The 21,482-nt window shown below is 39.9% G+C and overlaps 1 protein-coding gene across 1 annotated transcript in view; it reads left to right on the top strand.

Annotated features, from left to right (window-relative positions):
- The window catches only part of HECW1 (HECT, C2 and WW domain containing E3 ubiquitin protein ligase 1), a 392,878-nt gene that overhangs the window by 183,906 nt on the left and 187,490 nt on the right, over positions 1-21,482 (top strand). The gene's annotated exons all lie outside the window — the stretch shown is intronic.

The following is a 21,482-nucleotide window of genomic DNA, read 5'->3' as shown; positions in this document are numbered from 1 at the left end:
GTGACTCTGAGGTGGCAGCATGAGAAACAGGTTGGAGATGGGCTTGAACTTGTGTATAGACTGAGTGGAACAAGCCATAAAAATAAGAGTTCTCATTTATTTACTACTTACTTGTGTCCACTTCTTGGCGAGGATCTTACATTCTTTTATTTTATGCTAATGAAAGCACCAAGAGGTGGGTGCCAACACCACTGTATTTGAGGAGAAAGCTTAGTCTCTGAGGTAGGTGGTAGCTTGCATGGTAGGTGGTAGAGCTGGCATATGAACCAGGCTCGTCTGCTTGTGCTCGTCAGCCCCGGAGAAGAGCCTATGGAAACTTGGAGATGCGGGACATAGAAGGGGTGCTTGATAGACAGAGGCCCTTAAGGAGGCAGCAGGAACAGGATGCAGAGAATAGTTAATGAGACCAGCCTTTCCTAGAAGCCCGTGAGCCATGGACTGGATGACCGGAAGTGTGTCTGGGGCGGGGTGGAGACAGAGAGATGGGAGGAAGAAGTGTTTTGCTGACCACTCTACAGTGCCCCTTTTCCTAACAAGGGAAATAAGTAGAAACTGGAAGAACTCAGGAGTGATTTTCACCTATACAGACATAGTAGAGTAAAATTAGAACTCTACAAAAAATAGATTCTCTCCATCCCTCTCAAAGCCACTCCACACACAAAGTGAATCTTTTTTACTCAAAATGTGGAGCTAGAAACAATCAGGACTGCTGAGGCCCTTCATATCTCTGCTGTCAGAGAGGGCTTCAACCAGACAAGAAGGGAACATCATACCCATTTTAATCTCCATGAGATGGACTCACTAGCTTTCTCATAAAGGCCTGTGGCGGGGGAGGGCAGAGAGAGGCCAAATTTGGCAGGAGACTATGTGGGACAGACAAGGGAAACTGACCTAACTAAAATGCTGTGTCTGGACCTGCAGCCAGGTGGGTGAGGCCATGTCTGAAGGGCATTGCAAGCTGATTACCACAATGTCCGATCAGACAGACACGGCAGATGGGCACAAAGGTGGCTGCGGCCATCCCAGGAAGCTGGGCTATGCTTGTGCCTGGAGATCTGTGCATGGGTTACAAGATCTGACCCCCGGGCTGTCATCTGGGGTAAGGCTGCTATCCTGAGTAGAGGAATAATACTGCTAATAACAGTAGCTGAGCATCTCTGTGTCAGGCGCCAGGCTGAGCCCCTTACCCCATTTAATCTTCATGCAAACCCTAGATGGCAGATATTACTTTCCCTTTTTGTTGATAAAAAAAATCTTCCTGAGGTGCAGGAAGATAATGCAACTGGTCCAGTATTCACAGGTAACAAACAAATGATGGAACAAGGATTTGAACCTAGGCAGTCTGACCTCAGAGCCTGCTCTTTTAGTCATCATGATGCCCTGATAAGGCCAAAGTAGGCCAGAAGGGCTCCCACCACCAAGGTGGAGATTCAATGTAGAGATGTGATCCATGGAGGGTGGGGTACCAGGTAAGACCCAGGCTAGAACTCTGAAGTCGGAGTCAGTGCTGGGGGCTTAACTCTCAGAGTGATTGGCAGGGAAATTATTTGAGCATCAAAAGTGGGAACCCAGACATCACTGGGCTAGCAAATCCTGACCAGGGGAAAGAAAGTCAAGATGGTTAATAAACAGCCTTCCTCCTTTCTAGATGATTCTGAGTGGGGAGCTCACTAGGCTCCTCCATAAAAAGCTGTAGAGAAAGTCAGATTAGAAGACAGAGGCTATCCAAGATTTCAGTCACTTCCTCACACGTAAATCCAGAATCTTCTCCATTTCCATGTATTTGTTATGTGGGTATGAATCCCGTTTGTGTACACATTTATAAAAATATTACTTGTTCCCTGCAGAAAATTTGAGGAAAAGATAAAAATAATAATCAGCCATAATTTCAGTACTTGATAACATTTTAAAAGGTTTTTTTTTTTTATTGCTAGTAGCATCTCCCCTTAGAAGGGCTTAATAAATATTTATTCACTTAATTAATGAGTTAATTAATCTAGTGCTCAGAACTCGTGCAGGAAGCATGAGACTTGTGCTCAAGGACAACCACTGTCATGTCTTATCTTTCCCACGGATGGCCCCTGAGCCATCTAAAGGAAGAGACAAGAAATATGGGTGGAGGGGGAGAGCCGGTGGTCCCTGGTCAGACACATGGCAAGAAGGTGCCACAGAGAGAGAACAGAGTCAACTGACCTGTCTAACTTCTTGGAATAAGGAGGTGTAGAGAGGTACCACCTTGTAAAGTGAAGGACTCTGCTGTCTAGCAAACATGGCCCAGTCCACAGTGGGAATCTAACCAACCAGTTTAGCACTCCTCCCCTCTCTACCGAGGCCGGGAAGCAGATGCAAGAAGAGCATTCTGGGAAAGGGGGATTTTCCCTTCTCCCACTTCATTCCCAACTTACCCTTCTCTCTTTTGACCCGCCAAGACTTTCAGCCAAGTCTATGGTCCTGCACAGCTACAGTGTTCTCGGTAAGGATAGACACCCACGTTGGTCAGAGAAGTCCTGCCTGCACACCTGTGTGCCTTCCTGGACTCCTGTCACTGCTCCTGTGCACCTCCCTGGGGCCAGTTCAGAGGTTACCCATAGGAGTTCCTGACATCAGCCAAGACAGGTCTCCAGTCAACTCCAAGGTCATATTCTACAGCTACACTGTGCACACCAGCTTTGGACAGCCAGGAAAGAGTTCAGAGTCCCAATAATATAAAAAAGCACAAATCCTCACAAATTCTCATTAATCCAAACTTCAGTGTCTCATGTATCCAACTTTTCCAAAATTCCAGAGTTGATGTGGTACCCAAGAATATTGCAAAACCCACCAACACCCATGAAATCTAGAAAACACAAGCAATGCCTCGTCTGTTACAGCAGCTGCTAATCTAAGCCCTGTTTCCCTCTTTCCAAGCAAAACCAGAGTTTGCAGACCCCTGGTCTGTATTTAAAAGACCACATTGCTGTTGCCGGCTGTGTTGCCTGGGGGAAGAAGGCAGACAGAAAGCAGAAAGGAAAAAGAAGAACATTGTCCTAGTTTCAGCTTCACCAGAATGAGCACCAATCTCTCCTAGGCTGCTCAAGGCCTAGGAGTTTAAAATCCACACCAGAGAACTCGTCTTAGAAGACAGGAATTGTGTCATTATGCCTCCCATATCCTTGGAGAAAACACAGTTAAAAATACTGCACACTCTACCAGAGAATGATATATATGAAACACTCCTATTTTTATACAAACTCTAGAAATTCGAACCTACAAATTCAAAGCCTGTTCAGGGGACTTCTATTCCTTATATTTAAAACCTCTTAATCTCTTTCTGTCGCCAGTGATAGCTACCCCTGAAAAAAGAGGCTTATTTTACAGTATGTTTTCTGTAACAAAGAACAGGAATTTCTAGTGAAAGCTAAACCTTTAAGGCTTGGCTGACCCTTTAACAAAGGAAAAGATAAGTATTAAAAGAATATGAAATATTTTTCAGAGGGGGAAGAGTAGATTATGTCAATCTTTGGGGGGAAAAAACAATAATAGGCACAAAGAGTATGGGAACTTGGAAAAGAAGTAATAGTCAAAATAATCTTCGATTAGACCTCATCCTTCCTACTAGCCTAATGACAGGCGGTTCCCAGATGGGAGAAAAATACATTTCAGGCAAACTCAATGTAGAAAATGAACATTCAAATATTAGAACCAGTTCAATGGAAGCTCTGGGTGCTTGACACGGACAAAGTGACCTTACAACTGCACAAAGTAAATTCTTACAAGAGATGGACTCTTGAAAGAAGACCCAGCTCCTCCCCAGGGCTGGTGTTGGGCAAGACTTTTCTCTGAGTCTCCAGCTCGGTCCCTCCAACTGGACCTCTTGCGGGGGTTCCGTCCACGCAGCCCCTGCAGCGCCCTCTGTCAGCAGGTCCCTGGCAGAGCGCAGAGTAACAAGAGTGTCATTAGCTCGCTGGTGCTATCCACAGAGGCTGGAAAGGAGGCGGGGAATCAGCAAAGGGGTCCGGAGACCCCTTGTGCCAAACGTGGGAGGATAATGGGAAGCTTATAGGAAGCGCCAGGCGGGCAGTGCAAGCTCAACTGGATGCATGGTAGGAAGAATTCCATTAAGCCTGTGATTCCTGCCACCTAGACGAAGTGTGGAAGTAAGGGAATATTTAAATATTGGGATGTTTGTGTCTGATCAGGACTGTTTCTAATGAAGTTGCTCCTCTTGCTTGACCACCTCTCACACAAGCAGGAGCCAGAATTTGGTGTGTGTGAGGGTCTTCTGTCACCTCTCCCACCCCTGCACGCTTTCCTCCAGGACAGTTCTTGGTCCTCTGGCATAGACTCATCTCTGAGCCTAGCTGGAAAAAGATGCTGAAATTTCCAGTTCCGTGGCCTGCGCATGCTAGACAACAGGTAGAAAGCGAGGCCCTGCCAGCTGATCAAAGGCAGGCTCCATTAACCCTGCCTTCATAGTGCGTGGGTTTTATGGGCCGGCCTGTGTGCTTCAGTCATCACCTGTCTCCAACAGCCCTGACACTAACCTGTCCCATCACTGGCGTCTCAATGTCTGCAGACCCTCTTCTTGGATGGCCTCCACTACTCGGCCATGTAGTCAAGATCAGTGCCTCCAAATCAGAAACGAGTTTTTCCCGAGAGACAATTCCAGTAAATTCCAAACCTGCAAATACTATCTTTTCCTGAAATCCCACACCAATGGAGTGCAGTGTTCCTTTTTCAGGAAAAGAACTTGCTTGCTGTAAAGGCAGCTTTTTCGATGTCAGGGATCCCTTAGAGGGATTCAGCTTTCAGTTGCTGTAGCCTAGGTGGGACTCAGCTGCCCCTGGGAAAAGCAGCAGCCAATGCCAGATGGCCTGGTGTTTTTACACGTGCTCTGAGTTACCATGTCCCACATGCCGGGGAGACAAAACAGTAGGCAGGCTCTCCGGCCAGAACTGCAGATCTGAGGGTTCTTAGCCTGCCAGATTCTCCCCACATAAAACTATGGTCAAAACTATGGTCTTAGGCTAAGCCCCTAACTATGCAGCTAAGTTAGTCATGACTGAGCATCCATTGTGAGAAAGTTTAACGATGTCTCCTAGAATCTAAGGGAGGATTGGGCAGGGAGAGAAGAGAGGCATCCTGAGAGGAAAAGGGGAAGCAAAGACAGAGGAACCTTTTCTACTTGCGCAGCTTTCTGTTTTTCTTGCCAGGGAAGCCCGCCCCTGAGGATTTCACCTTGTCATGCATCCCACGTGGCGGCCTCAGCAGTCCAGTAGCAAGACAAAGTTGGCTAATATCTAAGAGAAGTACATACTTCCCAAAAAGACCTCTGGAACACTCTCCAGCAGGTCAAGAGCTGGCTCAAGACATTCTTAATCAGCCCGGGATATCGGGAAGGGTCTCCATCTGGCTCCCTCCCTTCGCGCCAGGAGCCGTGCTCTCTGCCTTCTGGAGCTCTTCAATATGACAGTCTGTCAGTCTGTGGCCTTCTGTCTTGTGTCCCATCTCAGTTCCAGGGAACTCAGTCCTCCAGCATCTAACCAGCCAAGACCCTTCCCTCCACTTGGACCGAAATGCAGAGACCTACCCTAGAAATCCAGGACTAGGGATAAAAATACGTGGCACAGAAGAGCCTAGACTTTGTGGTGTCACTGCCACTCCTGTACTTGGCCTTGGAGGATCTGCTGGGATCCCCGCCTCCGGCCAGAAGGCCCAGGGAGGCTGAGAGACAGCTCAGCCAGCTCCATCCCCAAGGGAAGACTGCTAAGATGCCAGCAGCTATGCGAGGCTCCCTTGGCGTTTGCCATACTCGTCACTCATGCCTTCCGCCTCTCACTAGGGATTTTTTATTTTATTAGTCTTTTCAAAGAACCAGCTTTTGGTATTCTTGATCCTCTATGTGTGTTTGTTTTCTCTTTAATGACTTTCTGCTCTTATTTTTATTATTCTTTCCTCCTTTCTTCTTTCCCTGGGTTTATTTTGTTGTTCTTTTTCTAATTTCTTGAGACGGCTGCTTAGCTCATTGGTTTTTAGCTATTCTTCTCTATGTATGCATTGAAATTTCCCACTAAACAGTTTTTGTTTTGCTTTGTTTTGGTAAAATTCAAACTGAAGCACAACACACACACAGAAGAGTGCACACATTTCAATGCAGAGCTTATGAATTTTCAGAAGGTAAACACATCTACGTACGCAGCACCCAAATCAAGAAGCAGGGCTTGATTCACATTTTAACCCATTCTGTTCCTCTTCGTTCCTTCCCGCACATCTGTTTCTGTCTGGGATTATTTTCCTCCTAAAAGAAAAGAGCTCCATTTCAGTGTTTCTTTTAACTCAGGCCTACTGGTGATAAATCCTCTCAGTTTTTGTTTGTCTGAAAACATCACTACTTCACTTTGACTTTTGAAGAATAATTTCACGAGATGTATAGAATTCTGGGGGAGCCATTATTTTCTTCAGCACTTAGGAATGCCATTTCCCTGTCTTCTGAAAAGTCAGCTATTGGCCTTTTTGTCCTTCCTTTGAAGATAATGTGTGTTTTTTTCTCTCTGATGTGCTTTTGTTTCGATTATTTTATTGAGATCATAATGGCTTATAACATTGTGTAATTTGGGGTGTACATTATTATTTATTGATTTCTTTATAGACTTCGTTGTGCTCACCACCAGTAGTCTAATTTTTATCCATCACCATACATATGTGCCCCTTTACCCCTTTCATACAGCCGCCCCCCCCCCCCCCAGTGCCCTTCCCCTCTGGTAACCACTAATCTATTCTCTTTATCCATGTGTTTGTTTATCTTCCATATATGAGTGAAATCATGTAGTATTTGTCTCTCTCTGTCTGGCTTATTTCGCTTAACATCATACCCTTGAGATCCATCAATGCTGTTGCAAATGTAATGATTTTGTCTTTTTTTATGGATGAGTAATATTCCATTATATATAGATACCACGTCTTCTTTATCCATTGATCCATAGAAGGGTACTTGCCTTGCTTCCACATCTTGGCTATTGTGAATAATGCTGCAGTGAACGAAGGGGTGCATAAATCTCTTTGAATTGTTGATTTCAAGCTCTTTGGATAAATAACTAGTAGTGGGATAGCTAGATTGTATGGTATTTCTATTTTTAATTTTTTGAGAGAAATCTCCATACTGTCTTCCATAGTGGCTGAACCAGGTTGCATTCCCACCAGCAGGATACGAGGGTTCCCTTTTCTCCACATCCTCTCCAACATTTGTTATTTTTTGTCTTGGTAATTATAGCCATTCTGACAGATGAAAGGTGGTATCTCATTATAGTTTTGATTTGCATTTCTCTCATAGTAATGTTGTACATCTTTTCATGTGTCTGTTGGCCATCTGTATTTCTTCTTTGGAAAAATCTCTGTTCATATCTTCTGCCCATTTTTTTATTGGGTTGTTTGGGTTTTTTTGTTGTTGAGTTGTATGAGTTCTTTATATATTTTGGAAGTTAACCCCTTGTCAGATATATGATTTGCAAATATTTTCTCCCAGTTGGCAGGTTGTCTTTTTGTTTTGTTCCTGGTTTCCTTTGCCTTGCAGAAGCTTTTTAGTCTGTTGTAGTCCCATTTGTTTATTTTGTTTGTTTGTTTCCCTTGCCTAAATAGATATGGTATTTGAAAAGATGCTACTAAGACCAATGTCAAAGAGTGTATGCCTATATTCTGTTCTAGAAATTTTATGGCTTCAGGTCTCACATTCAAGTCTTTAATCCATTTTGAGTTAATTTTTGTTTGTGTTGCAAGATAATGGTCTACTTTCATTCTTTTGGATGTGGCTGTCCAGTTTTCCCAACACCATTTATTCAAGAGACTTTGTTTTCTCCACTGTATGTTCTCGGCTCCTTTGTCAAAGATTAACTGTCCATAAATGTGTGGTTTTATTTCTGGTCTTTCAGCTCTGTTCCATTGATCTGTTTGTCTGTTTTTGTGCCAGTACCATGCTGGTTTGATTACTATAGCTTTGAAGTATATTTTGAAGTCAGGGATTGCAATGCCTCCAGCTTTGTTCTTTTTTCTCAGGATTGCTTGGGCTATTTAAGGCCTTTTCTTGGTCCATATAAATTTTAGGATTCTTTGTTCTATTTCTGTGAAGAATGTCCTTGGGATTCTAATTGGGATTGCATTGAATCTGTAGATTGCTTTAGTTAATAAGGACATTTTAATTTATTCTAATCCATGATCATGGAATATCTTTCCATTTCTTCATATCTTCTTCAATTTCTTTCAATAATGTCTTATAGTTTTCAGTGTATAGATCTTCCACCTCTTTGGTTATATTTATTTCAGATATTTTATTGTTTTTGTTGTGATTGTAAATGGGATTGTATTCTTGACCTCTCTTTCTGCTAGTTCATTATTAGTGTATAGAAATGCAACTGATTTTTGTAAGTTAATTTTGTACCCTGCAACTTTGCTGTAGTTGTTGATTATTTCTAATAGTTTCTGGTGAATTCTTTAGGATTTTCTGTATATAGAATCATGTTATCTGCAATCAGCGAGAGTTTCATTTCTTTCTTTCCAATTTTCATTCCTTCTCTTTCTTTCTATTCTTGAATATGTGCTCTGGCCAAAACCTCCAGTACTATGTTGAATAGGAGTGGTAAGAGTGTGTACCCTTGTCTTGTTCCTGTTCTCGGAGGGATGGCTTTCAGTTTTTCACTGTTAAGTATGACATTGGCTGTGGTTTTGTCATATATGTACTTTATCATGTTGAGGTACTTTCCTTCTGTACACATTTTATCGAGAGTTTTTTATCATAAATGGCTGTCGGATCTTGTCAAATGCTTTCTCTGCATCTATTGAGATGATCAAGTGATTTTTATTCCTCATTTTGTTAATGTGGTGTATCACATTGATTGATGTGTGCATGTTGAACCATCCCAGCATCTCAGGTATAAATTCCACTTGATCTTGGTATATGATCCTTTTAATGTTTTACTGTATTAGGTTTGCCAATATTTTGTTGAGGATTTTTGCATCTATGTTCATCAGCAATACTCGCCTGTAATTGTCTTTCTTTGTGTTGTCCTTGTCTGATTTTGCTGTCAGGGTGATGTTGGCCTCATAGAATGAGTTAGGAAGTGCTCCATCTTCTTCAATTTTTTGGAATAGTTTGAGAAGTGTAGATATTAAATCTTCTTTGAATGTTTGGTAGAATCCTCCAGAGAAGGCTTCTAGTCCTGTACTTTTGATTTGGGGAGGTTTTTCATTACCATTTCAACCTCTTTACTTGTGATTACTCTATTCAGTTTGTCTATTTCTTCTTGATTCAGTTTTGGGAGGTTGTATGAGTCTATGAGTTTATTTATTTCTTCTAGGTTATCCAGTTAGTAGGCATATAGTTTTTCATAGTATTCTCTTATAATCCTTTGTATTTCTGTAGTATCTGTTGTAATATCTCCTCTGTCATTTCTAATTTTATTTGAGCCTTCTCTCTTTTTTTTTCTTAGTGAGTCTAGCTAAGAATTTACCAATTTTGTTTATCTTCTCAAAGAGCAGCTCTTAGTTTCATTGATCCTTTCTACTGTTTTTTTTAGTCTCTATTTCATTTATTCCTGCTCCAATTTTTATTATTTCCCTCCTTCTGCTGACTTGTGCCTTTGTTTTTTCTTTTTCTAGTTCTGTTAGATGCAATTTAAGGTTACTTATTTGAGATTTTTCTTGTTTGTTGAGGGAGGGGGGCCTGTATTACTCTCAATTTCCCTCTTAAAACCACTTTTGCTGCATCCCAAAACTGTCTGTATGTTGTATCTTCATTTTCATTTGTCTCCAGGTATGTTTTAATTTCTCTTTTGATTTCTTCATTGATCCAATGGTTGTTCAGTAGCATGTTGTTTAGTCTCCACTCATTTGTGATTTTCCCAGTTTTTTTCTTTTAGTTGATGTCTAGTTTCATAGCGTTGCAGCCAGGAAAGATGCTTGATATGATTTCAGTCTTCTTAAATTTATTGAGACTTGCCTTGTTTCCCAACATATGGTCTATCTTTGAACGTTCCACATATACTTGAGAAGAATGTCTGTTCTGCTGCTTGGGGTTGGAGTGTTCTCTTTATATCTGTTAAGTCCATCTGGTCTATATTTTCATTTAAGGTCACTATTTCCTTCTTGACTTTCTGTGGATCTATCCAGTGATGTAAGTGGGGTGCTGAGGTCCCCTACTATTATTCTGTTGCTGTTAATTTTCCCTTTAGGTCTGCTAATAGTTGCTTTATATACTTTGGTGCTCTTGTGTTAGGTGCATATATATTCATAAGTATTGTGTCCTCTTGGTGGAATGTCTGTTTTATCATTGTATACTGCTCCTCTTTTGCTCCTCTGATTGTCTTTTATATCTTGAAGTCTACTTTGTCTGATATGAGTATGGCAACACTTGCTTTCTTTTCTTTGCCATTTGCTTGAAGTATCATCCTCCATCCCTTCACTCTGAGCCTGTGTTTGTCTTTAGAGCTGAGATTTTTTTCTTAGAGGCAACAAGTTGTTGGGTCTTGTTTTTTAATCCATCCAGCTTCTTTAAATCTTTTGATTTGAGAATTCAACCCATTTACATTTAGAGTAATTATTTATTTAGATTAGATTTAGATTATTGATATATAAGGGCTTAATACTGCCATCTTATCTCTTGTTTTCTGGTTTTTCTATGTTTCCATTGATTCTTTTCCTTTGTATTTCTGACTGCCATTTCATTTTGGTAGTTTTCTGTGGAGGTTTTCTCAGTTTTCTCTTTTTTTATTAACTGTGACTCTGTTCTGATTTTTTGTTTAGTGGTTACCATGAGGTTTCTATAAAAAAAATCTCATAGATGTGATAGTCCATTTTCTTATCTCCCTTAGCCTAAGCAGGTTCCATCCCTTTCCTCTTTCCCTTCTGAATTATTGTTACCACCACTTGTCCTGTTTTGTGTTGTGAGTTTGTGACTAAGTTGAAGTCTTTATAGTTACTTTTGATGGCTTCTTTTCCTTTATCTTTTAAGTTATAATTAAGTATTTGCTTCAGTGTTCTGAAAGACAGCTACAGTTTTCTGATTTTGCCTATTTATCTCCTTGCCCAAAGCTTTGTAGACCTTTGCCTTTTTGTTTCAGGTATGAGGACATCCTTGATCAGTTCTTGTAGGGGAGGTCTAGTGGTGATGAACTCCCTCAGCTTTTATTTATCTGGGAAAGCTTTTATTTCTCTTTCATATCTGAAGGATAGTTTCACTGGATGTAATATTCTTGGCTGAAAGTTTTTTTCTTTCAGTATTTTGAACATATCATTCCATTCTCTCCTAGCCTGTAAGGTTTCCACTGAGAAATCCACTGAAAGCCTGATAGGGGATCCATTGTAGGTTCTTTTCTTCTGCCTGCTGCCCTTAATATTTTTCCTGTTTGTTGATTTTGCTAGTTTTACTAGCATATGCCTTTGTGAAGTTCTTTTAGCATTGATGTAATTAAAAGTTCTATTGGTTTCAAGAATTTGTAAGTGCAGTTGCTTCCCCAGGCTTGGGAAGTTCTCAGCTAGTATTTCTTTGAACAGCTCTCTGCTCCTTTCTCCCTCCATTCTCCCTCTTGCATACCTATACTCTTTATGTTGCTTGTCCTAATTCAGTCAGATATTTCTCAAAGAATTCCTTCATTTTTAAAAAATCTTAGTTCTTTCTCCTCCTCAACCTGTAGCATTTCTTTATTTCTATCCTCTAAGCCACTAATTCTTTCCTCCATAATGTCAGCTCTATTTTTAAGGAGTCTAGTTTATTTTTTATTTCACTAATTGTATTCTTCATATCCAGAATTTCTGCTTTTTTTTTTTTTTTTTTAGATTTTTTTATTTTTTCCTTTTTGTCCCCAAAGCCCCCCGTTCATAGTTGTATATTCTTCGTTGTGGGTCCTTCTAGTTGTGGCATGTGGGACGCTGCCTCAGCGTGGTCTGATGAGCAGTGCCATGTCCGCGCCCAGGATTCGAACCAACGAAACACTGGGCCGCCTGCAGCGGAGCGTGTGAACTTAACCACTTGGCCACGGGGCCAGCCCCATTTCTGCTTTGTTTTTGTGTGTGTGTGGCTTCAATCTCTTCAGTGAAGTATTCTTCTTCTCATTAATTTTGTTCCTGAGTTCATTGACCGTCTCTCTGAGTTTTCTTGTAACTCATTGAGTTTCTTTATGAGAGCTATTTTGAATTTTCTGTCATTTAGATTATAAATTTCTGTGACTTTAGGGTTGGATTTTGGAGAATTATTTCCTTTTTCTCTGAATTGTTGCTGCAGTTTCTCATGGTGTTTGATGAACTAATCTTTTGCTGGTGCATTTGTGGTGGTATCAGGTCACAGATTCCACCTGCTCCTTCTGTGGGGAAGCAGGAGCTGTGTTTCTGATCCCACCCCATCTACTGGAAGTTGTGGTGGTACTATGGGTGCTTACACTAGCCAGCAAAGTGTTCATGTGTCTCTGTAGACCTGCCACTGCCTCTTCTTACAGTTGTGCTAGCCAATATGCTTGTTGGATGGGGTTTCTTCATGGGGGTCCCAGCCTAGGCCACTTGTTGGGACTGCAGCAGTATGGTGGGCTCTCTTGCTGGCTGAGAAAGCATTCACATGTGGGCTCAGGGCTACCACCACGTCTTCCCACAGTCGTGCCTAGGTGTTTTCCCACTTGTGGGGCCATAGTAGTACTATGGACACTTGTGCTGGCTGGGAAAACATTTGTACTGGTGTGTAGATCTGCCATCATCTCTTCTTGTAGTTATGCTGCCCACTGTGCTTGGAGGGCAGGGGCTTACTCGTGGGGTCTGATTCTGGGTCACTCCTTGGGACTGCAGCAGCGCAATGGGCTCTCCCACTGTCTGAGAAAGCAATCATACACATGGGCTTGGGGCTGCCTCTTCCTACAGTCATGCCAAGGCATGTTCCCACTTTCAGTACCACAGTGGTACTATGGGCACTTACACCAGTTGGGAAAGCATTTGTGGGTGTGCACAGGGCTGCTGGGGAAGGACTGGGGAGTGCTCACCTATCTCCACTACTTTCCGGAGGGCCAGTCCATCCACCTTTAGACGTATCGCTGCATGGGTCTCTCAAGTGTCCTGTTGTGCTGTGTGGGTATCCTCTGTTGGTCAATGAATGTCCATTTAGTTGTAGCTCAAAGCAGGAGAGATAAAGGAAGCAGCTCACTCAACTGTGTTGCTGACATCACTCTTCTCTCTGATGCTTTTAAGACTTTTCCCTTTCTCTTTGGATTTCAGCAGTTTAACTGTGAGGTGCTTAGGAGTGATTTTTGTTTTTCTGCTGAAGCTTGATGATAAACTTTTATTTTCCCCAAAGTCAGCTTTGCCTGATTCTTTGGAACTCCAGTTATTCCATTGTGTCCTGTCTGTCCCTAATTCTCACCTCTGTATTTATCATCCTTTTTTCTCTCTCTTCCTTCAGTCTGGATCATTTCTATCAATCCATCTTCCAGTTCACTAATCCTTTTCTGCTATATCGGATCTGCTGTTAACCCCATTATAGACACTAACCATTATAGAGCTTTAATTTCGGCTCTTCTGTTTTTCAATAATAAAATCCACATTCGATTCTTTTCTATTGGTTCTAGTTTTCTGGCAAAGTCTACACTTTATCTATTTTCTGCATATAGAAATCATAGTTTCTTTTGAAGCGGTTGTTTAATGATGTCAATATCAGGATCCAGTTTCCATTTTCTTTCCTGCTTTTGGTCATTTGCTTCTGTCTCTTACCATACTTGGTAATTTTCTATTGATCACTATAAATTGGGTGTGAAATTCTCTAGAGACTTTGGTGATGGCATCTTCCCCTAGAGAGGGTTTGCCTCTCTACGTAATGAGGATGCTAATGGCCTTGGCCCAGTGAGAGGTAGGCTTAATGAAGTGTAGTCCAGGCTTGGTAGGTGTCAGCCTCCCTCTATCGCGCCCTGTTCCTGTGGACCCATCTCTAGGGCTTTCCAAGGGGACCCTGGGTTCTCACCAGCAGCCGTCCTTTGCCCGTCTCTCTGCTGGGTCTCCTCAGTACTAAGACAGAAGATTTTGCCTCTACTTTTCAGATGCTTTCATGATTTACAGCTTCAGTGTTTTGCCTTAAAAGCTCAGGATTAAGCAAATGTCTGAGGGAAAGCCAGCTGGATATTGTGGGTCTCTAGTTCTGTCCCTCAGGCCCCACATGGCCATCAGCAGCTCTGCTGTTTTTCTGCCACCAGGGAAAAGGCGCTGTATGTTGTCAGCTCATCTCACCAGTCTTTTCACTTGTCTAGAATTTGCAGTCCCTGTTGCTTCCATTCTCCTGCAGTGCCTTAAACATTTTGTTTTAAAACCAACTTATCTAGTTGGCAGCAGAAGTGTTAATCTGCTATAATTACTCTGTCCAAGCAGGAAGAGAAAGTCCATTAACTGCCTTTTAGCAAATACTCCACATGCGATGATCCCAGAGATCAGAAACACTACCTAGGGGGTGATAATACCCAGCACTGAAGAAGGAAACAAATACATTTATTGGATTGTTTTTGAGTTTGGAATTGGCCCTCTGATGCCTTAAATAAGTATTTCCCATAAATTAGAGTTCTAGTGTCATTTCACATAATGCTGCATTTTGATCAATCTCCCACTTTTGCTGTGATACCATATCTGAAAGCATTAACCCGGGATTTATGCTGCTGTTCTAAATAGGAAATTAGTCAAATGATATAAAGTTCTTCATATAAAAAAAACATGTATCAGTTATCACAATTGCTTCAAAACAGTTGCAATTAACCATTTTTCACTCAGATAATCATAATTTAGCAGTTAGAGAAATAGAACTTTATCACATGGCACTTTTTATAAGCTAGGCAAATGTGAAATGCTTGAGGATGCAAACATCTCTGTTTATTCAAAATTTATGACTTTATTTTTATCAATTATTGTCAAATTACAAAGTTAATGTAATCAGTCCGTAATACAGCATTCTAAATCACTTCTGGAAGTGCAAATCCAACTAAAATGATATCTTTACCAAATTACAAAATTTTGACAAATCACTGTGATATTATGTAATGCAATAAGATTATTTTTTCTGTTAGAGTCATATATTAACTTTATGAGAATTTTACTACAAAAATATCATTTAAGTACAAAATAAAAACACCATGTTTTTCAGAGCTGTTTATAGTAGAGCAAAGTTTTTTTTGGTACAACGTAATATGGCTTTTCAACTTATATAATTTCTTCTTTTGAATGAGTTCTTGGATACAAGCTACTAAAACTTAATATAACCGGACAAGCATGTATAAAAGGTGACTGCTTCATTTTGCTGTTGGTCCAAAACCAGGGCCCTATGCATGAGAAGATTTAAAACTCTACCTTAACTAGATCCAACAGGCAGTATCAGTTTTAAACTAAAATAACTTTCCAATGTTAAATCTTTACCTAAATACTGGAATCTTCAACTTCAGATGCCTTGTCAACGAACACTCATTCCATTTATTCCCATTTATTAAAAAGCTATTCACCCTTCCTTTTGTTTGTTTGTTTTCTTCTTCTTCTCTCCAAAGCCCCCCCAGTACATAGTTGTATCTTCTAGTTGTGAGTGCCTCTGGTTGTGCTACGTGGGACATGACCTCAGAATGGTTCGATGAGTGGTGCCATGTCCATGCCCAGGATCCCAACCGGTGAAACCCTCGGCCGCCAAAGCGGAGCACATGAACTTAACCACTTGGCCATGGGGCCGGACCTGCTTCCTTTTGTTTTGATCAAAAGTCACAGCCTTTCTCTAAGCTACTTATTTCTTAAAATCCGTTTAATTCATATTTTTAAATAAAAAAGCCAAATACAAATGAGCATATTGCCATGTAGGATAGACTGGGGGCCTAAGGTTTTATACCAGTAATGTGGATTATTTCTTTGAAAATGCTGCTCATGCTAATTCTTCTTACTGAAGCTAAATGTTCTTCAGACTCAAAATTTAATTTCTGTCTGATTATCCATTGCTTTTTGATCTTTTTGAGCATTTGAAGATGCTGTACTTTCCATTACTCTTCCTGGATAACTGTTGACACTGACTCTTTCACAGTGATTGTAGCTTCTTGAGTTAAAATTGCTTTTCCCGGCTTTTGAGGATGCGGTTTCCATTTGTCTCACATCTATTTTGTAAATGAAATATTACTAGATTTAAGTTTCTTGTTCTTGGTATCGAATGTTACTGCATAGATAACTTGCTTCTTTCTGCACAAATAAGTGACTTCACATTGGAAGACATTTCACATTTGGGCATTTCTGCATTGCAGACGTAATATATAGATAGCTAAAAACGTGCTATGAACTTCAGATATTCAGGTGCTGGTAACTTGTGCAATGTCTGGATAGCAATAGGAGTAATCATCTTATTCTCAAGGAATATTTTTACTGGTTGCAGAGTTCCATGTTGACAGTTATTTTCTTTCAGCTCTTTTATCTTCCATTGTTTCTGTTTATGTTGAGATGACATCTGTCAGTCTAATTGTTGCTCCTGTGAAAGTAATCTAGCTCTTTTCTTCATTGGCTGATGATGCGATTTCTTTCTTCTTTTTTGAGGTTTTACAGTGATGTCTGGCTGCTGTGTTCTTTTTTGATTCATAGGGTTTTTGAATGTATGGCTCAACGTCTTTAATAACTTTTGGAGAATTTTTAGCTTCAGCATCACTGTCTCTCTCCTTTCCTTTTGGATTCCAATTTACACGTATTTTAGACCACCGCCTGGTATCCCATATGTTTCTCACTTTTCTTCTATATTTTGCATCCTTTTCTCTGTATGCTTCATTCTGGATTTTTTTTTCTCACCTATGTTCCAGTTCCCTAAATTTTCTCCTGTATTTTGTTTAATCTGCTTTAAATCCATCCATTGAGTATACTATTTGAAAACCGTAGTTTTTCAGATCCAGAATTTCTGTTTGGTTCTTTTTTTATAGACTTCATTCTTCGCTGATATTTTCAATCTTAGCTTTTACTTCCTTGAATGTTTTAAGTATATGTTCAGTAAAGCTTGTGTCTGATAACTCCAATGTCAGCCTTATGATTCTGCTCATAACGCCTGCTCTTTCTATTGCTGCTTTTTACATTGCCCTGTCTCGGCATTAATTGAGAACCGGCCATTGTAAATGAAAACTTGTAGAAGTAATTTGAGGCTTAGAGTGATGTTATTTTCTTCCTGAGAGGATTTGCATTTCCTTCTCGGCTATAGGTAGCAATCCAGAATAACCTCCGTTGAATTTCAAGACTTGAGATGATTTGAAGGGCTAGGGCTGGTATATTTCTCAATAATGTATCTATTCGACTGTTCAGGGTTCCACCTTGAATCCTGAAGGATTTACCAGAGTCCTCCTGTTTGGCAGGCATTGAACTCTTAAGTGTTACCTTCTTAGCCCTGCAAGTCTGTCAGAAGTTCTCTTCACCTTCCCGACCTCTCAGCTGCATTTTTTGGAATCAACACAAGCCCCGCTGGGGAAACAGCCACCCCAAATCCTGGGCTCATCTCCGAGTTCTCTTCTTCTGGATCTGTCCTCAATATTTTCCATTGTCTCACTAGGTCTCTGATGCCTTCAGGCTAGGATTTCCAGTTTTAGGGAGAAACAATTGCAAGACCTCTAATTAAATTTGAATTTGAGATAAACAATGAATATTTTCTATGCATATTTAATGAATATTTTTTATTTATAAGTCTGTCCCATGTAATAACTGGGACAGACTATACTAAAAACTTATTCCCTGTTTATCTGAAACTCAAATTTAACTGAGTGTCCTATATTTTATCTGGCAACCCTACTTCAGGCAGATTGATTTCCAGGTTTTTCGCTCTTCTAGATGTTCTCTGAATTACCTGGTAGTGGACGTGGAAGATTGCTTTTGCTAGCTGGCCAACAATCTTGAATTATTCAAAATTTTTAAAAGACAAATCACCAAGTGAAAAGTTATTTGCTTAAGTCCTAGCTGCCATGAATTCCCTGTGTGACCGTGTACAAGCAGCTTTACATTTTGGCCTCATTTTCCTTAGATGTAAAATAGGAATGATAGATGACATTTGTTGAAGCCTTGTTATATGCCAGCCTTTGTGCTAAGTATTTGCAAAAAAAGTTAATAATAATTACCTACTCCACAGGGATTTTGTGAGGATCAAATTTTAAAATAGTATGAATTGGCTGGTGCATATTAAGTGCTAATTAACTGTTAGGACCAATTTGTCATAACTTTTAAATTTAATTGAACATTATGCTTATGCCAGGTCTGCTACCGTCATTGCTACTGATGTCTCAAATGCTACAGCAGGCCTGCTAATCCCTCAAGAAGGGATGGGAAAAACAACAATGTTTTTGTTTCTTTAAGTGATATGGGAAGTGAAACAGTCTATACTTTCTGAATACATGTGCTAAAAAAATTATAACTGCAAACATACATATTTGTAGAGGTAGAAACTTCAGTTTTATTCCACTTTGTGAATGAGCTAGCCACTCCTGCCCAAATTTGAAAACAGATCATGTGCCAGGCCAAAGTAACCAAAATGTTATGAGGAGACCTATTTCAAGGCCACCATTAACCTATCAGTGTTTAGTTGTAAACCTCTCCCTGGAAGGGCAAGACCTACATCCTCTGGTGAGTGGAGCATGGACTAGATTTCGATCCCCTACTCACTCCTTGGTCAGACACCTTTATGTAGGATGTGCCTGAACAACTACACAGGACAGTTCTGATGATCAGAAATGCTGATCTCACAATCACCTACAGGCAAAGTAACTCATGTAAAACTCCTATGTGTTGACTACCTCATGTATGCTAGGCTTCACACATTCCATCTGCTCTGTACAACTGTACATGAAACAATATGTACAAAGTTGGCAATGGCATCGCCATTCTACGTTAACACAAAGGCTCAGAGAATCTGTGTGACTCGTTCTGTTAATAAGAGGTGAGTCAAGAATTGAACTTACATCTATTCAATCCCACATTCCTCCTCTTTCTTCAGATCACTTTGCCTTCTTAAACTTCTGTTACTACATACATGTTTACTAGGAATAAACAAGAAAACTACTATAACATAGATGCTTTGTGTTCAAACTTTAACGGCATTTTTGAATTATTATTATTTTAACTAGACAAGCAGAGAAAAATTAGAACTACTGTAGGTCTCCTTAGATAAAGTATCTGAAATAATAACCAACAATGCTGTAATATTTCTTGGCCATTGAGCCTTGATACTTTTCTCAGAGAGAGCAATAATAGCTAAAATGGGACAATTTCCTTATCTATACTTGAATCTATTCCAAAAGTAACGTAATATTAGGCCATAGAAAATCTGTGTTCTCTATGAAGAATTAGGACCCAACAGGATGCTATACCTGCTCCTGGGTTAATAATAAGGCAGTGAAGCCAATCAAATGGAACCAATAGTTCGTTGGTCATTTTTCAGCAGGTATTTATGGAAGATCCTTACGTTACATGATACTGGAGATAGAAAGATAAATAATACCCAGTCTCCTTCTCCTGGAAAAACTCAGTGTGGGGCTACTTAAACAGAGCAATTTAATGTAGCTGTCACTAAAGGCAGAGCAAAGTAGCATGGAATTTTGTGAGATGAAGTGGTTTTTAAAAATCCATACAGCGTATTATTTATATATTATATTGTTGCATGTGTTTTAACATTTGTGGATTCCCTTCACACCCCACCCCTAAATAAGAGGAAATTTTAAATAATTTAATATCTCTTTCAAGTTTGAATAGGAAATTATTTTAAATTATACAAAGTATTTAGGTTAAACAAAAGGAAGATCTCTTAATAATCAAGTTGCTAAATCCTGAAACAGACTATTAAAACTTTTCCTTAAGGAAAAAAAAAAAACTTTTGCCAGCAATTTCTCAGAAGATTACCATGCTGTGAAGGTTTCCATGAATTCTTGGCTCAAAATATGTGCTCATCTGCTCACCTAGCGATAGAAGCAATACAAGATTGTATGTAATCTCCCTGACCGTTTTTACTCAAAGCCATTGGAATAATCTCCCTTGAAAGGAAAGTGAGTAGTGCCTGTTCAGGTCACCTGTTATTTAAAATTTCCTTCTGCCCAACTGAGTTTGGGTGAGGCCATTGGCCCCTCCATGCTGATCTCGCTGGCACCTTCAGGCAGAGCGACTCCCATTCTGAACTACACCCACTCAGTGTGGTTACCTAGCTCTGTGGCTCACTGTTTTACTCAGGGTCCCTCCATGATCCCTAACCTACAAGAAATCTGCCTCTCAGGCTGAGACAGTAGTGGATCTCGGTGTGTAGACCTAATGTGGGGACAACGGTGAGGTGTCTTGGAGAACAGGCAACTGGGTTATAAGATTGTCCACCAAGAACTTAAAAGGCAATCCGTCAACAGATATTCAGAGTCACTGTAGGGGAAGAATGATGCAAGGTATCAACACATCTAAGGTAAGAACATGTCCACCCAACGTTGAGCACACAGGAGGCCTTGTCCAGGCAGTGGGAAAGCTTAGCAACTACAATTCAATGGATGAAAAAGAGTAAATATAAATGGCTAATTAAAAATTGATGGAAAATGTTTAATCTCACTAGTAATCGAATGAATGAAATAAAAATAATAATGACATACTATTTTAAACTTATTTTTTAATCACTGTTTAATGCTAGCAAGGATTTTATAAGATGGTCAGAGTTACATTTTCTGGTGGAAGCGTAAAGTGCTTTTCGGAAAGCAATTTGACCACAGGAACGGAGAATTCTTACAATATTCATGTCTTCTAAGAAAGAACATTGCGATATTCATATTTCCTACATCAAGGAACCTTTCTGTATCAGTTAGGTTTAGGTTTAGCTACAAATAACAGTAACCCCAAAATAAGAATGGCAAACAACATAAATGTTATCTGCAAAGGGGGCTACAAAATGTAGTACTTTAGCTGGACGTTACCATCCAAAACAAAACTAAGATTCTGTCATTAAGGAGGAAAGGGAGAATGGGTGTTGGGCAGGTAACTAGCAATTTTTGCTCCATTATCCTCGGGAGCAAACTCGAACTTAAAAATAATTTTCAAACAGTCATTCATTTTTAGCGAAAAGCCCAAATTTCCAAAAATAGGGGAATATTTGCAAATTACAAATTGATTAAGTGATTCCACAGAACAAGGAATGTTATCTACAAAGTTTTAAGTAATTGAACATGCTTATTTAATAATGTTGTTTCAAAAAAGCAAACTGTATTGTTGTATAAAGTTTATACTCTCAGGTATGCAAAAAACACTCATAGAAGATTTGTATTTTATTTATGCTTTTTTTCATTGTCCATATTTTCATTGTCATATTTAATATGCATGCTAAGAAAATTGTAGACATTATTTTTTTAAATATTATAATTGCAGCCAAATTCCTAGATTTGAGAAACAGGATCTCAAATTGGAGATTCCTCATGTTGTTCCAAAGAAAATTAATATAAGGAATTAAGAGATAGTCCAGTAAATTTTTCAGATCTAAAGAAAAAATCCTATAAACA

This window comes from Equus asinus, chromosome 1, assembly GCF_041296235.1.
Source record: "Equus asinus isolate D_3611 breed Donkey chromosome 1, EquAss-T2T_v2, whole genome shotgun sequence".
Taxonomy (NCBI): Eukaryota; Metazoa; Chordata; class Mammalia; order Perissodactyla; family Equidae; genus Equus; species Equus asinus.
Note: the sequence above shows the minus strand (reverse complement) of the source record. Positions and strands in the feature narration are given on the sequence as shown.